This window comes from Trachypithecus francoisi, unplaced genomic scaffold, assembly GCF_009764315.1.
Source record: "Trachypithecus francoisi isolate TF-2019V2 unplaced genomic scaffold, Tfra_2.0 Lachesis_group6, whole genome shotgun sequence".
In the NCBI taxonomy this organism is placed as follows: Eukaryota; Metazoa; Chordata; class Mammalia; order Primates; family Cercopithecidae; genus Trachypithecus; species Trachypithecus francoisi.
Genome location: NW_022681471.1, coordinates 78,648,900 through 78,666,272, shown reverse-complemented (window position 1 = coordinate 78,666,272; position 17,373 = coordinate 78,648,900). Strand labels below are relative to the sequence as shown.

Sequence of the window (17,373 nt, the reverse complement as noted above, 5' to 3'; positions counted from 1 at the left end):
GATACTTCTATTTAATTAGTTCTAGAGTGATTCACTCTTTTCCCCTTTCCAATTGTTCTTCTCTTTCTTCAGTACTTTTTGGCTGATCTGTATAAAGTTTCATTTTAGTGTGACAGTCCATTTGAGCTCTCCTCTAATGTTTCTTTTTTTTCTCTCTCTCTATCTCTCTCTCTCTTTCTTTTTGGGACGGAGTCTCGTTGTGTTGCCCAGGATGGAGTGCAATGGTGCCATCTCGGCTTACTGCAACCTCCACCTCCCAGGTTCAAGTGATTCTACTGTCTCCGCTTCCCAAGTAGCTGGGATTACAGGCAAGTGCCACCACGCCTGGCTAATTTTTTCATTTTTAGTAGAAGAGGGGTTTCGCCATGTTGGCCAGGCTAGTCTTGAACTCCTGACCTCAGGTGATCTGCCCACCTCGGCCTCCCAAAGTGTTGGGATTACAGGCGTGAGCCACCGTGCCCAGCCCTCTACTAATGTTTCACTGGCACTTATCATAGGACTTCTTAGAGTTTTTACACATGGCGTAGCTATTTTTACACTTCCTAAAATGTTTAAATATTATCAAATAAACATCCAGCAGGGCACATTTTGTAAATATGTTTACATATTGTATTAAGTTTAATACAGAAACTCTAAACCTAATCTCAAAACATCAAGTAAATAAGTCCCTAGAATATCACACAAGTTTGTACACAGCCATTGCCTACATGCCAATTCTCAGTGTCAATATTTTAAAATTAAAAAGTGCAGTTTTGGAAGAATCACTGGATATTTACATGTTCATTAACTGGAGGGTTTATGCAGATTTCTTACCTTGTGAACCTTTGGGAAAGATGTCTAATCACTTTATAGATCTAGATGTATCTCAGAAAAGGTAAAAACTGATCTGTGGCTGAGTGCCTAAGGAGGCGTGGAAGGAGCTAGGGCTAGAAAAATAAGAGGCAAGATCTTAGAGGACTTTGAATGTTAAGCTAGGGAATCTGTACTTTCTCCTTTATTATAGATAATGAATCTACTGAAAAATAACTCCAATTTTTACTAAGTGCTTACTCTGAGCCACAGTAAGTTATGTATATTAAAGGCTTTACATTCACTTTTCCATTTAATCCTCATAACTACTCTATAGGTATTATAATTATCCCCATTTTACCGATAAGGAAACAGATTCAGACAGGTTAAAAATCTCAGCTCAGGCTGGGCGCGGTGGCTCACACCCATAATCCCAGCTCTTTGGGAGGTGGAGGCAGGCGGATCACTTGAGGTCAGGAGTTTGAGACCAGCCTGGCCAACATGGTGAAACCCTGTCTCTACTAAAAATACAAAATTTAGCCAGGCGTGATGGCTACTCGGGAGGCTGAGGCAGGAGAATCACTTGAACCCGGGAGGAGGAGGTTGCAGTTAGCCGAGATGGCGCTACTGCTCGCCAGCCTGGGCGACAGGGTGAGACTCTGTTTCAAAAAAACAAAACAAAACAAAACAAAACAAAATCCTAGCTCAAGGAAACAGAGCTACTTGGTGGTGGAGCAGAAATTCAAATTTGGCTGTAATTTCAAAGCCCATTCTCTAAGCCAGAAGGAAGTGAGATTAGCTTTTCATTTGATCACTGGTACAAGTATGAGAACAAATTGCAGAAAGACAAGTCTAAGCATTTACTACTGCAACAGCATACCAGAGTATGCTGTTGAAGTAGTAAATAACTGTTAGGCCCTATTAAGGGAGGTGACCCTTAACCACCTGAGTTATGCAGACCAGTGACATAGAGAAGTTATTTAGAAAATTACCCTGGCAGCCCTTGTGAAGGATGAATTGGAGGAGCCAAGACAAATAAGTAGGCAAATAAAATAAAAGGCAAATAAAATAAAAGGCAAATAAAAGGCAGCTAGACAAGTAGTGAGGTTGTTGGTACTGTCACTCTTAATTAAACGCAGAGGTGCCTGTCGAGGGGCTGAGAGACTGTCGTACCCCAAGTCCTCGGGCCTCTCGAATTGCAGAGCATCCTGGACCTCTCCTCACCCACCCTTACCTTCACGTCGCTCCTTCTAGGCCTTAGGAAGTGGGGTTTTGAGCACTTTCTAGGTCGCAGGCCTGCTGGTCTGAGCTCCGACAGCGGCGCCAGCGGTGGCAGCAGTCGCCGACAGGGGTGGGGCGCATGCGCACAGTTGCTAGGCAACGGCGGTCGGGCGCCGCGGTGGTAACCGCGCCGGGGCTGTGTGTGTAGGCAGCGGCGCCAGAGGAGGAGGAGCAGGAGGATGCAGATGCGACCGCGGCCCCAAGAGGGAGCCGCCGCTGCTCTGTGGCCGGGGGGGCCCAGGGACGGGAATCAGGCCTGGGGGTCGCGTTGCTGAGGGGACTGGGAACGGCGGTCACTTCAGAGGCTCAGGCCTAGTACCCCAGGAGGGTCCGGGCCGCTGGGCGAGCGCCTGCCCCTCATCGTCTCCCTTTGTCCCTCCACGTCGATGGTGGTGAAGTTGGCGGCGCCACGGAGCGCAAGGCACCAAGCTGTCTCCCTTGCACCCAGCTTCTCTCTAGCCCCGGCTCTTGGACACCTGCGCCGCCGCCTTCTCTCGCCCGCCGAGCCCACCCCCGGCGGCGGGCGGGGGAGGGGCTCCCCCCTGCAGGGGCTGCGTCGAGCAGGGCGACGACGGGGACCATAGGAGAGTAGGGGTGAGTAGTGGCACCGCACTCGCTCGGTTCTAGGGCGCCTTTCCGGCCTCCGGGGCCCCGGGAGGCGAGCGAATCGCTGCTTTCGCCTGCAGAAGCTTCTGACGCCTCTCCCACATCTGCTCGCAGCTCTCTATTCCCTTCGAGGTAGTTTTCCTTCTCATAGCCACCACTTTTTGGTCTCAACCCTGGCGTCCAGGAATGCGGGGTGGGTGCTTAAGGCCTGGCTTTGCTTCTTAGATGCCATAGATGCTGATAATTCTACGTACAGTCACGCAGCCTGGTTCCTGATTCGTGGACAGACTCTCCCAGTGCCGTGCTCGCCCCTTTCCCCTCGCTCTGGCTCTCGCTCTCAGGAGGCTCAGCCTGACCGCGGGCTTCTCAGGAGCCCATTCCCCGGGCTGCTGCCGCTCCATGCCTCAAGGCTTGAACAGATAGCTGGAGTGGCCCCTTACTTTTCAGTGTTGTTGCTATTCGTGTGCTGAGAGCTCCCGAAAGCCTTGTGCCTGGCTTCTGACTCCTGACATGTACGTTAGGAAGATAGTACTTATATTAAATAATAAAAACAATAAAACAAACACAGACTCCACTTGACTTCTAAAATGCCATCAAACTTGAGAAGTAGGCAGAATGGCTGATTGATAGTAGGGGAAACTGGTTTTACAAACTACTTTTCATCGAGAATGGCATACTTCTTTTTTATTATAAATATGATGATGAAACCTAAAATATCCCAAATAAAAGCGAGGATGGGTTGTGATATATCTGTTCTTCCTGAGGTAGCCTGCAGTTGAAGATAGTTCTGTAAGCAGACAATAAAAGATGCGTTCTTTTCCCTCCCTATGGTTTTTAAGCCATTTCAGGTTTCTTTTATCTGATAAGACTTGGCGAGAAAGAAGCGTAATAATGGAAAAGCTAAATTTTCCTTTCTTTGTAAACGCTTTTGAGCTAAAGATTTTTTAAAAGGATATATAGATGCCATTTATGATTAAATGTATTGGATGAATCTGTCAAGACTGCAAACTTTATTAGTTTGGGGTAAAATGCTTTGCTTTGGGAGCTTTCATGTTGTTTGAAGTTCTTTGGGGGTATAGTTTGAATTAAAGCACAATATAATTCTAGTACCACTGCAAAATAATCTTGGACCTCAGAGAGTATTGTTTGTTTTGTGCGTTAGCAAGCTGACATGCTTCTAGTTGCTAGACTCCAAAGGTAATTTTTTTTTTGTTTTGTTTTGGAAAAGCTTTTGATGAATTTAAGTCTGAATTATTTGGAATAATAGTGTATCATATGAATACTTGCTCTTCACCTTCACATACTTAGAGAACCTGGCAGTAATTTGAATCCAATCTAATATTCCATTGAAATGAGTATGGCTATGAAGGTGCCACATACTCTAAGAGCATTTACCTAGGGTGTCATAACCACATTATAAAATGAAATTGATGGCTTATTTTGCAAATGCTATCAAAGCACTTGATCAGTGAACTCTGGAATGAAGTTTTTTTTTTTTTTTTTTTTAAGTGACTTTCAACGAGTTTTTATTTTCTAGCTTCTAATGAATGCCTACTACTATACTAGGTATTGTGGAGAATAGAAGAGAAACAGCAGTTTACCTGTTGGGTAAATTGCTTACCCATTAGAAAAAGGAAAATACATATATGAGACATCATGGTCAACAATTGGAACATAGAGTCATGTTGAATAAGGACTAAAAGAGTTATGAGTAAAGGGAGATTACTGTAGGCTGGATTTGTCTGAGAAAGCTTTGTAGAGAAAGTCATACTTGATTTGGTTCTTAATAGAAGTATACGCTTTCTTAGAAGGGGGAAGAGTTCAGCATAGCGTGAGCTAAGGCACTTGATTTTCTAATCCTTGTGCATATTTTCTCCTAGATAAACCTAAAGGAGAAGAGGACTGTCAGTGGCAATTAACTTCTTTGTAGTGGGCATAATTTTCTATGATAAACTATATACTAAATTAACAAATTAAATATAATTTCACAGATATACATGCTATAGAAATCAGGCTTAAAATAATCATCCTATTACCTGAGGCAATTGAGAATGTTTTCTAAGCAGATGTAGGTAGAGTGTTAAGTTCACATGTTTTTGTAACCTGTACATTTTTTACTGTCCACTAAGAGACGGTTATATTCTGAGTGTTTCATACAACACTGGTCTGATTAGTACAGCCTTAAATTATTAATATGCTCCAAAGACTATTTCTTGATAAAATAAATTAGGGAAATTTTATATGCAACATTCATTTTGATCCATTAGTATATGATAACTTAGTTTTTAGTACTACATTTAGTACTGCTATTGCTATCATTTTCTGAAAACAAAGGGAGGGGTACATCAGAGTCCCACAAATTGATGTCTGTCAAAGTTCTAATATCATGTTATTAATAATGTATGTATTAATAATTGACAACTAACATAAATGTTTAAACTGCAATTACAAACCTCTGCAAAGCTTGTTTTGGTACATTTCTAACATCCTTCTGCTATATTGAAAATTAGTCAGATGACTAATTGTCTCCTAGGTTTTAGTCAGCCATTGTAACTTGGCATTTACACATAGAAAAATAACAAGATATGGAGTTATTCTATCCATAGAGAGGTATGTCTCCTAACATAAATTCACATATTAGAATTCCAATGTAAAGAATTCACAGATTTACTCTCAGGAACAATATACTTGAAATTTTTGAGGATTTATACAACTTCTGTACCTTTTATTTGGTATCTTTTGCTGCCAGCAATAGTCTCCTTTGATTAAAGTTAACTTTAATTCACAGTAGCAAATAGTTTCTAGGCTCAACAAATATAATTATTATTTTGAACATCCTCTACTTAGAACATCAGCTATTAAATAAACAAGTTATTAGAGAACAGAATGGCCTATCTGGACACAGTCAGCAAACAGCTATGATTATTGTTGGAAATTAACCAGTTAACAGATAACAAAGTATATTCAGAAGGCATTGGAGTAAATCATTTTTGCTAAGTTAGTATTGTACATTTCCGGTCTTATGACAGTATCAAAGGGATGATCTTTGGAAAAAGGAGGGAAACTGCTAAGAAAATTAAAATTACCTTGTATGTCAAATTGTAAGTACTATGGTGATTTGAGGCAGGTACATACTTTAGTTAAATTGCTAGGGCTCAGTGGTGGCAGCATGTAAAATAGGGTAAAGAACTGTCAGTTTCTGTTAAGTAAAATAGGCTCATTCTCAATATTTTTACCTAATGACTGCATCTGGAGGTAGGACAGTATTACATTAAGTACCACTGATGCATCTATAAGTTATAATTTTCCTTAAGTATGTGGTTTTAAAAGAATTATATTCTAAAGTATGATCTTTATTATATCATTGGACTAAAAATTTTCCCAGCTGAGCACACATCTCTCAATTGTATGATGGAAGTTTGTGAGATAAATGACTTTTTCCCAGTGATTCTTTTTAAGAGCAAGTTTTCCTGGAACATAACATTTTTTACTAAGTGAAAGATACCTATAGCCAATTCAATGTAGGAAAAAAATGTGGAGACTAGAATTCCTTCTTAAAGTGTGCTATCCACAAAGAAAATACAACAAAAACCTTCATATATAAGTTGTAAACTAATATCCTCAGGAACTGTCTCATACACAGTTATCATTCTCTCAATATCATATCTTATGAATTGTTAATCCCCTTTAGACTTTTGGTATCTGAAAGTTCCCGTGTAGTCTGACTCATTCTTATTTTCCTATTGACAAGTGCACCACTGGGATTTGACAGGGAGATTAACTTTGTTACTGACAGTATTCTACTGTAATAAGTTTTTTGTAACAATTTTTAAAATGCAATAAATATTAACTGAAACCTGAAATTGAATTTTGACATGATTAATAATGTGAAAATGGATATATTTCTAAAATAATATTCACTTAAAGCCATTGTACAGTAAGTTTTAATATCACTATAACCTTTCACAGCCTCGAATTACATAACTCCTCATTATGCTCACTTTTCTGTACCTCACTTCTAGTTTTCCTAACTACTGTGGATTATTGGTTTGTTCTCACTGTCGCTCTTCAGCTGCTTCTTTGGCCCTTAAATTAGTTTCACAAAAGATATCTATCTTTTTATAAAGTTATTTAGGAAAGATTTTCTGTGATTGTCTAAAAAGCCAAACCCAGACTGGATAAACTGCATTTAAAACTGGGTGATTTGACTGGAAGTGGTATTGAGAGGAAGAATTGCCCAGGTTCTTTTAAAATACTGTGACTAAATCAGGCAATTTTTGAATCACTAGGTTTTTATTTCAAAAATAATTTATTTTCTTTACCCTAGGAAGTAAAAAGTCAGAAGAGGTTGGGTCCTTCTGGAATACAAGTAGGGATCTTTTCATTTGGATTCTTTCAGATTTCCTCATTGCGTTTTTACCATCTAAACTTTACGTAGTTATACTTAGGAACTTTTTCATTTTAGAATAAAGAGGAATATCTTCTCTATTCTTCCAGGCTATCTTATTACTACTGCTTTGTATTTATGTAGCATCTTTTATCAGATGAATTCAAATAGTTATTTTTTATTATGTGACATTTCTTACCATCTTTTTGGGAATTAATTTTATTTTTCTTTCAAATTGAATACTAGTTGACATATTGGATGTGACCTAAGTAATAAGTTTGATTCCACAGGTCGTATATAAGCCAGTCTCATGACTTTTAAGTTGCTCCTTGCCCTTTTTAGGGCTGGATGTATATTATATACTAATATATGTAATGGTTCTTGCTAAGTTTAATCTTTAAACGTACACATAGATCCTTATATTCTGTTTCTCTTCCTGCATACTTTTAGGACTATCATTATTAACTTTTTTTTTTTTTTTTTTTTTTTGCTTGTTATCAATAGATTTAATCTTGGATTATGTAGTTGTTGCTGCCAAATTGGTTCAGATACCTGTGAGTCTGTAGAAACAAGGAAAAAAAATAGGGGTATGAGAAAAATTAGTCTTAGATTTTACGTTTCAAATTTTTCTTAATTTGCAATAATTTAGGGAGAACAAGTCTAAAATGGGTGAAGTTTTCAATTTTAGAAATTTTTTGTGAACTGTAGTTTTTATAGTTTTCTTGTACATACATTAACCAGGATTAGATCAAGATCCCTTAGGGATCTTGATTTAATAAATATATGAGAATGATTTATAGTTAGTGTATCAATGGATTGATTATATGTAAAGAAATATTTCTAAAGTACTTAAAGGTGCTTGGAAGCATTGTTTAGTTTTTTTGTTTTGTTTTGGGAGGGGGAAGTTGAGACAGGGTGTCACTCTGTTCCCCAGACTGGAGTGCAGTGCCATGATCTCAGCTCATGGCAACTTCCGCCTCCCTGGCTCAAGCGATCCTCCCACCTCAGCCTCCTGAGCAGCTGGAACTACAGGTGTGCGCCACCACGCCCGGCTAGTTTTTCTATTTTCAGTAGAGACTGGGTTTCACCATGTTGCCTAGACCGATTTTGAACTCCTGAGCTCAAGTGATCCACCCACCTCGGCCTCCAGAAGTGCTGGGATTACAGATGTGAGCCATCGTGCCTGGCCACATTTGTTCTTTTAAGTAGTTTTAATATCCTTTCTACTATCTTGTTTTTAAATTTGTTTAGTAAACTCTTTATGCAAAAATAACCCTAAAGTCACTTTATTTCAGCTCCTTTCTGAATTATTACAAATTCTGAATCAGTGGGGTCCAGATTACAGTACAACAAAATTTCATTATTTCAGGCCCCACTAACCAAGAACTTGTTATAGGCTAGATGCATATATAGTAATCATGCTAAAAATGAATTACACTCTACGGGAGAAGCAGCCAGAGTCCTATAAGAGGTTAGGCAGTATTGGAGCTTCTTTACTGGGTATCTGCATATGATACTGAATTAAAATAAGTGACAAGAATGGAGGAACATCTAGGTTTTGTGCATTTAAAAAATCTTCTAAGTGCTGTATTACTAATCAGAGCCATTAATTGTATCGGGTTGTTTACAAGAAAAGGGATTTGAACATCACTTAATGTAAGCAAAATTGAGGCAGGTTGTGGTAAACTGCTTTCATATGTTTTAAAAACTGTAGTACCAATATTATCTGCATGTAAATTCTGTGCACTTACAAACTCTTCCTATCAATTCATCAGAGTAAGAAAGTAAAGTATGCATTAAAAGTTACACTTAGTAGTCTTTGTTGATGGTGTTGCTGCAGCTCTAAAAGTAGTAAAACTTCAGGACCTTCTTCTTCCCCATTTCTGAAATAATAATCATATAATGAATGGATGCATATTGGTACTGATTTGTTCTATTTATGTTATGATGCAAGAAGCACTAAAATCCAGCATTTCTGATGTTCTGAGATGAAATTCTTCTGACAATAAACTGGAACTTCTGGTCTGGCTAACTTGTTAAAGTTACAAGGTTAACTTGTTAAAGACTACAACTAGGGTGAAGCAGTCCATAGAGCACAACTACACCTAATACTAGAGTTGCTAGAGGCATGTTATTTACTACTTCTGCTCTTTTTTTTATCGATAAACTTTTTTTTTTTCTTTTTTATTATACTTTAAGTTCTAGGGTACATGTGCACAATGTGCAGGTTTGTTACATATGTTTACTTGTGCCATGTTGGTGTGCTGCACCCATCAGCTTGTCAGCACCCATCAACTCATCATTTACATCAGGTATAACCCCAATGCCATCCCTCCCCCCTCCTCCTTCCCCGTAATAGGCCCCGGTGTGTGATGTTCCCCTTCTAGAGTCCAAGTGATCTCATTGTTCAGTTCCCACCTATGAGTGAGAACATGCAGGGTTTGGTTTTCTGTTCTTGCGATAGTTTGCTGAGAATGATGGTTTCCAGCTGCATCCATGTCCCTACAAAGGACAGGAACTCATCCTTTTTTATGCCTGCATAGTATTCCATGGTGTATATGCGCTACATTTTCTTAATCCAGTCTGTCACAGAGGGACATTTGGGTTGATTCCAAGTCTTTGCTATTGTGAATAGTGCCACAATAAACATACGTGTGCATGTGTCTTTATAGCAGCATGATTTATAATCCTTTGGGTATATACCCAGTAATGAGATGGCTGGGTCATATGGTACTTCTAGATCTAGATCCTTGAGGAATCGCCATACTGTTTTCCATAATGGTTGAACTAGTTTACAATCCCACCAACAGTGTAAAAGTGTTCCTATTTCTCCACATCCTCTCCAGCACCTGTTGTTTCCTGACTTCTTAATGATGGCCATTCTAACTGGTGTGAGATGGTATCTCATTGTGGTTTTGATTTGCATCTCTCTGATGGCGAGTGATGACGAACATTTTGTCATGTGCCTGTTGGCTGTATTCATGTCTTCTTTTGAGAAGTGTCTATTCGTGTCCTTTGCCCACTTTTTGATGGGGTTGTTTGTTTTTTTCTTGTAAATTTGTTAGAGTTCTTTGTAGGTTCTGGATATTAGCCCTTTGTCAGATGAGTAGATTGCAAAAATTTTTCCCCATTCTTTAGGTTGCCTGTTGACTCTGATGGTAGTTTCTTTTGCTGTGCAGAAGCTCTTTAGTTTAATTAGATCCCATTTGTCAATTTTGGCATTTGTTGCTGTTGCTTTTGGTGTTTTAGACATGAAGTCCTTTTCCATGCCTATGTACTGAATGGTATTACCTAGGTTTTCTTCTAGGGTTTTTATGGTATTAGGTCTAACATTTAAGTCTCTAATCCATCTTGAATTAATTTTCATATAAGGAGTAAGGAAGGGATCCAGTTTCAGCTTTCTACTTATAGCTAGCCAATTTTCCCAGCACCACTTATTAAATAGGGAATCCTTTCCCCATTTCTTGTTTTTCTCAGGTTTGTCAAAGATCAGATGGCTGTAGATGTGTGGTATTATTTCTGAGGACTCTGTTCTGTTTCATTGTTCTATGTCTGTTTTGGAACCAGTACCATGCTGTTTTGGTTACTGTAGCCTTGTAGTATAGTTTGAAGTCAGGTAGCCTGATGCCTCCAAGTTTGTTCTTTTTGCTTAGGATTGTCTTGGCAATGTGGGCTCTTTTTTGGTTCCATATGAACTTTAAAGTAGTTTTTTCCAATTCTGTGAAGAAACTCATTGGTAGCTTGATGGGAATGGCATTGAATCTATAAATAACCTTGGGCAGTATGGCCATTTTCATGATATTGATTCTTCCTATCCATGAGCATGGCATGTTCTTCCATTTGTTTGTGTCCTCTTTTATTCTGTTGAGCAGTGGTTTGTAGTTCTCCTTGAAGAGGTCCTTGACATCCCTTGTAAGTTGGATTCCTAGGTGTTTTATTCTCTTTGAAGCAATTGTGAATGGAAGTTCATTCCTGATTTGGCTCTCTGTTTGTCTGTTACTGGTCTATAAGAATGCTTGTGATTGTTGCACATAAATTTTGTGTCCTGAGACTTTGCTGAAGTTTCTTATCAGCTTAAGGAGATTTTGGGCTGAGATGATAGGGTTTTCTAAATATACAATCATGTCATCAGCAAACAGGGACAATTTGACTTCTTCTTTTCCTAACTGAATATGCTTGATTTCTTTCTCTTGCCTGATTGCCCTAGCCAGAACTTCCAAGACTATGTTGAATAGGAGTGGTGAGAGAGGGCATCCCTGTCTTGTGCCAGTTTTCAAAGGGAGTGCTTCCAGTTTTTGCCCATTCAGTATGATATTGGCTGTGGGTTTGCCATAAATAGCTCTTATTATTTTGAGATACGTTCCATCAATACTGAATTTATTGAGAGTTTCTAGCGTGAAGGACTGTTGAATTTTGTCAAAGGCCTTTTGTGCATCTATTGAGATAATCATGTGGTTTTTGTCTTTGGTTCTGTTTATATGCTGGATTATGTTTATTGATTTGCGTATATTGAACCAACCTTGCATCCCAGGGATGAAGCCCACTTGATCATGGTGGATAAGCTTTTTGATGTGCTGCTGGATTCGGCTTGCCAGTATTTTATTGAGGATTTTTGCATCGATGTTCATCAGGGATATTGGTCTAAAATTCTCTTTTCTTGTTGTGTCTCTGCCAGGCTTTGGTATCAGGATGATGTTGGCCTCATAAAATGAGTTAGGGAGGATTCCCTCTTTTTCTATTGATTGGAATAGTTTCAGAAGGAATGGTACCAGCTCCTCTTTGTACCTCTGGTAGAATTTGGCTGTGAATCCGTCTGGTCCTGGACTTTTTTTGGTGGGTAGGCTATTAATTGTTGCCTCAATTTCAGAGCCTGCTATTGTTCTATTCAGGGATTCAACTTCTTCCTGGTTCAGTCTTGGGAGAGTGTAAGTGTCCAGGAAATTATCCATTTCTTCTAGGTTTTCTAGTTGATTTGCATAGAGGTGTTTATAGTATTCTCTGATGGTAGTTTGTATTTCTGTGGGATTGGTGGTGATATCCCCTTTATCATTTTTTATTGCCTCTATTTGATTCTTCTCTCTTTTCTTCTTTGTTAGTCTTGCTAGTGGTCTATCAATTTTGTTCATCTTTTCAGAAAACCAGCTCCTGGATTCATTGATTTTTTGGAGTGTTTTTTGTGTCTCTATCTCCTTCAGTTCTGCTCTGATCTTAGTTATTTCTTGCCTTCTGCTAGCTTTTGAATGTGTTTGCTCTTGCTTCTCTATCTCTTTTAATTATGATGTTAGGGTTTCAATTTTAGATCTTTCCTGCTTTCTCTTGTGGGCATTTAGTGCTATAAATTTCCCTCTACACACTGCTTTAAATGTGTCCCAGAGATTCTGGTATGTTGTATCTTTGTTCTGATTGGTTTCAAAGAACATCTTTATTTCTACCTTCATTTTGTTATGTATCCAGTAGTCATTCAGGAGCAGTTTTTTCAGTTTCCATGTAGTTGAGCGGTTTTGATTGATTTTCTTAGTCCTGAGCTCTAGTTTGATTACACTGTGGTCTGAGAGACTGTTTATTACAATTCTGTTCTTTTATATTTGCTGAGGAGTGCTTTACTTCCAACTATGTGGTCAATTTTGGAATGAGTGCGATGTGGTGCTGAGAAGAATGTATATTCTGTTGCTTTGGGGTGGAGAGTTCTGTAGATGTCTATTAAGTCCGCTTGGTGCAGAATTGGGTTCAATTCCTGCATATCCTTGTTAACTTTGTCTTGTTGATCTGTCTAATGTTGACAGTGGGGTGTTGATGTCTCCCATTATTATTGTATGGGAGTCTAAGTCTCTTTGTAAGTCTCTAAGGACTTGTTTTATGAATCTGGGTGCTCCTGTATTGGGTGCATATATATTTTGGATAGTTAGGTCTTCCTGTTGAATTGATCCTTTTACCATTATGTAACGGCCTTCTTTGTCTCTTTTGATCTTTGGTGGTTTAAAGTCTGTTTTATCAGAGACTAGAATTGCAACCCCTGCTTTTTTTTGTTTTCCATTTGTTTGGTAGATCTTCCTCCATCCCTTTATTTCGAGCCTATGTGTGTCTCTGCATGTGAGATGGGTCTCCTGAATACAGCAAACTGATGGGTCTTGACTCTTTATCCAATTTGTCAGTCTGTATACATAATAAAGGTGTACATCAAACTAGCTTAAAGTAAAAAAGAGTTTATGTTAAGTATAAGAGGAAAAAGAAAGAGCAGAAAGTGTAGTCTAGGTACATGAGAGACTTCAACTAAGTTGAGGAGCTGTCCATAGCTAAAGGAATTTTCCTCCCTCTTTCTCTTTTCCTTCACCACCCCTGGGGCTGTAGGGTCATCTGTTTATCTCTGTTTCAGTGTATGTGCTTCATTATTCTCACTTCTTCAGCACACAGCCAAACCTGGTTTATTCAAGAGATCTCATGTTTACATATTCTGAATTCAGGCAATCAGAAGAGACTCAGTATCTCCGAATTCCAGTTGCCAATTCTCATTGACACAGGTTGGGCTACATGTCCAGCCAGGATCTAATTATTCATGGCTAGAGGGGCAAGATCATGTCATATAAATATGGTTATAAATATGGTTATTAGGCCCCAAGTCTAAGTGAAGGGACATACAATTCCCAGAGAAGGGAAGATTGTGGGTAAACAGAATCTCAGGTAGTGTCTACCACGAAGTATAAACTGTGGTACATGGAATAAACTATATTAATACACATGTATGTTTCTAAAAAGAAAGCAAAATAGAGCACATTTGCCATATGTTTCTCTTCATTCACAGAACAATAATGAACATTAGAGATCATATTATGTACCCTCCTCCTTTTAAGGAGAATCAAATTGAGGCCTAGAGATAATTAATAAAATATAAAAACTTATCTAATGTTTTATATATAAATTTATATACATAATTATATACATTATCACAAAATATTAATAGAAAACTGTGACTATAGTCTCAACCTTGTGGTTTCTAGTTTTTCCTAGGTACTAGCATCCCATTAACCAGATTATCTGATAAAATGTTAACACACTTTAAAGAAGTCTCATAAAATATGCAGCAATGTTTGATAGATATTTTTGTCTAAGCAAAGTAAATAAAGAGGTGAAGGAAAACCATTTCCCCATATCAATATGGTGAAACCAAAATAATATTAGAAGCCCATACATAATTTCGGATTTTTTCAAAAATAAAATCTTAAAAGATATGTAAAAACAAAAGATTTGAATAACAATAATTAATTTGATTATATAATATGAAGTTGCTACACTTAAGGAAGCAATGATATAAATATGATATCTTGGCTACTGGGAAACCTAGATTGTGATCAAATCAGTTTTTCCCTTTTGATCTATATATTCATTCAACATTTATTGAGTGTTGCTACATGCACAGCCCTGTTTTAGGCACTAGGGAAACAGTGGTAAACAGAACAAAGTCCCTACATTCATGAAGTTTGCAATCTAGAGGATGATACATACAGTGAATAACAAATAATACATATATATAACATCAGATAATGATAAGAGCTATAAGGCTAATAAAACAAGATAAGGAAATAAGGAGCAATAGATGATGCTATTCTAGATACAGTGGTCAAGAAAGGGTATCTGATGAGGTGACATTAAGCAAAGACCTAAATGAAGCAAGGGCGTAGGACATGTGAATATGTGGAGGAAGAACATTTCAGGCAGAAAGAATAGAATATGCAAAGACCCTGAGGTGGAGCCTGCTTGGTATGTTCAATGAATAGTGAGGAGGCTAATGTATCCAGAATGTAGAGAGTGAGTGAGACAGTGGGATAAGATAAGGCCAGATATGTATTCAGATGCCAAAACATATAGACTTTTTTAGGATAAAATAGGAATTTGGGATTTTATTCCATGTGATGGGAAGGCATTGAAAAATCGAGAGAGGGTGATTTGATTTGATTTATATGTAAAGAGAATATTAACTTGATTTGATTTACATGTAAAGAAAATATTCTGGCTTCCACATGGAAAGAGCAAGAGAATAAGCAGGGAGACCAATTAAAGAGGATGTTACAGTAACCCAGGTGAGAGAAAATTGTTGGATTAGGGTAGTAGTAGTGGGGAAGTGAAAATTAGTCAGATTATGAAGATACACACACACACACACACACACACACACACAAATACATATGTACAGTCACACCTCACAGATATTGCAGGTTCAGTTTCAGACGACCACAATAAAGTGAATATCACAATAAAGCGAGTCATGCACATTTTCGGTTTCCTAATACATATAAAAGTTACATTTGTGGCCAGGAGTGGTGGCTCACACCTGTAATTCCAGCACTTTGGGAGGCTGAGGTGGGAGGATTGCTTGAGCTCAGGAGTTTGATACCAGGGTGGGCAACATAGCAAGACCTCATCCCTACTTAAAAAAAAAGTTATGTTTATACTATACAACAGTCTCTTAAGTGTGCAATAGCACTATGTCTAAAAAATCTTAATTATTTTAATTAATAAATACTTTATTACTAAATAAAATGCCAAGAATCACTTGAGCTGTCAGTGAGTTGTAATCCTTTTGCTGGTGGAGGATTTTTCCTTGTTGTAGGTAGCTGCTGACTGATCAGGGTGGTGGTTCCTGAAGGTGGGAGTGATACATCATTTTCTTAAAATAAGACAAAAAAGGAAGTTTGCTGCATCAATAGACTTTCGTTCACAAGAGGTTTATCTGTAGCATGTGATGCTGCTTGACAACATTTTACCCACTGTAGAACTTCTTTCAAAATTAGAGTCAGTCCTATCAAATCCTGCTGCTACTTTATCAACCAAGTTTATGTAATATTCTTAATTCTTTGTAGTTGCTTCCATAGTGTTCCTAGCATTTTCTCCAGCAGTAGATTCCATCTCAAGGAACCACTTTTTTTGCTCATTCATAAGAAGCAACTCCTCATCCATTATCGTTTTATCATGAGATTGAAGCAATTCAATTACACCTTTTGTCTCCCCTTCTAATTCTAGTTCTTTTGCTATTTCTACCAAATCTAGTTACTTATTCTGGTATAGTCTTGGACCTGTCAAAATAATCCATGGGGATTGGAATCCACTTCTTTCAAATTCCTGTTAATGTTGATATTTTGAACTCCTTCCATGAAGCAAAATGTTCTTAATGGCATCTAGAATGATGGATTGTTTCCTGGTTTTCAAGACCCAGCAGAGGAATCATTATCTCTGGCAGCTGTAGATTTATGAAATGTATTTCTTAAAGAGTAAAACTTGAAAATCCAAATTACTCCTTGATTCATTGACTGCAGAAGGGATGTTATGTTATCAAGCATGAAAACAACATTAATCTCTTTGTACACATCGATCAGAGCTCTTGGGTTACTAGGTATATTTTCAGTGAGCAGCAATATGGTGAGAGAAATATTTTCTTGGGAACAGTAGGTCTCAACAATGGGCTTAAAATATTCAGTAAACCATGCTATAAACAGATGTGCTGTCATCCAGGCTTTATTGTTCCATTTATAAAGCATAGGCAGAGTAGATTTAACATAATTATTATGGGCCCTAGGATTTTTGGAATGACAAATGAGCATTAGCTTCAATTTAAAATCAACATCTACGTTAGCCTATAATAGGAGATAAAGTCTGTCCTTTGAAGCTTTGAAGCCAGACATTGACTTCGCTCTAACTGTGAAAGTCCTACATGGCATTAGATTCTTCCGATAGAAGGCTGTTTTATCTACGTTGTAAGTCTATTGTTTAATGTAGCTACTTTCATCCATTATCTTAATTAGATCTTCTGGATAACTTGCTGCAGCTTCTTCAGCACCACTTGATGCCTCACCTTGCATTTTTATGTTACGGATACAGCTTCTTGCCTCAAACCTCATGAATCAACTTCTGCTAGCTTCCAACTTTTTTTCTACAGCTTCTTCGCCTCCCTCAGGCTTCATAGAATTAAAGAGAGTTAGGGCCTTCCTCTATGTTAAGCTTTGGTTCAAGAAAATGTGGATGGTTTGGTTTTTCATCCAGACCACTAAAACTGTCTTCTTAACAGCCATAGGTTGTTTTGCTTTTTTATTATTCATGTGTTCAGTGGAGTAGCACTTTTAATTTCCTTTAAGAACTTTTCCTTTACATTCACAGTTTGACTAGCTGTTTGGCACAAGAGACCTAGTTTTTGGCCTATCTTGGCTTTTGATATGCCTTCTTCACTAAGCGTAATCATTTCTGGCCTTTGATTTAAAGTGAGGGATGTGCTACTCTTCCTTTCACTTGAACACTTAAAAGGTCATTGTAGGGTTATTAAT

General features: G+C 38.1%; 1 protein-coding gene and 1 long non-coding RNA gene across 4 annotated transcripts in view; one reads left to right on the top strand and one right to left on the bottom strand.

Moving 5' to 3' along the window:
• The window catches only part of ZC4H2 (zinc finger C4H2-type containing), a 120,787-nt gene extending 118,649 nt beyond the window's left edge, over window positions 1-2,138 (bottom strand). The window contains exon 1 of the mRNA XM_033200848.1: window positions 2,024-2,138. The gene's annotated coding sequence lies outside the window, so the exon portion shown is untranslated. The remainder of the gene's footprint in view (window positions 1-2,023) is intronic.
• Window positions 2,139-2,145: 7 nt separating this feature from the next.
• The window catches only part of LOC117077217, a 94,951-nt gene continuing 79,723 nt past the window's right edge, over window positions 2,146-17,373 (top strand). The window contains exon 1 of one of the 3 annotated variants that reach the window (XR_004434701.1): window positions 2,146-2,664. This is a non-coding gene — a long non-coding RNA (uncharacterized LOC117077217). The remainder of the gene's footprint in view (window positions 2,665-17,373) is intronic. The other 2 variants (XR_004434702.1, XR_004434703.1) reach the window with 2 other exon arrangements.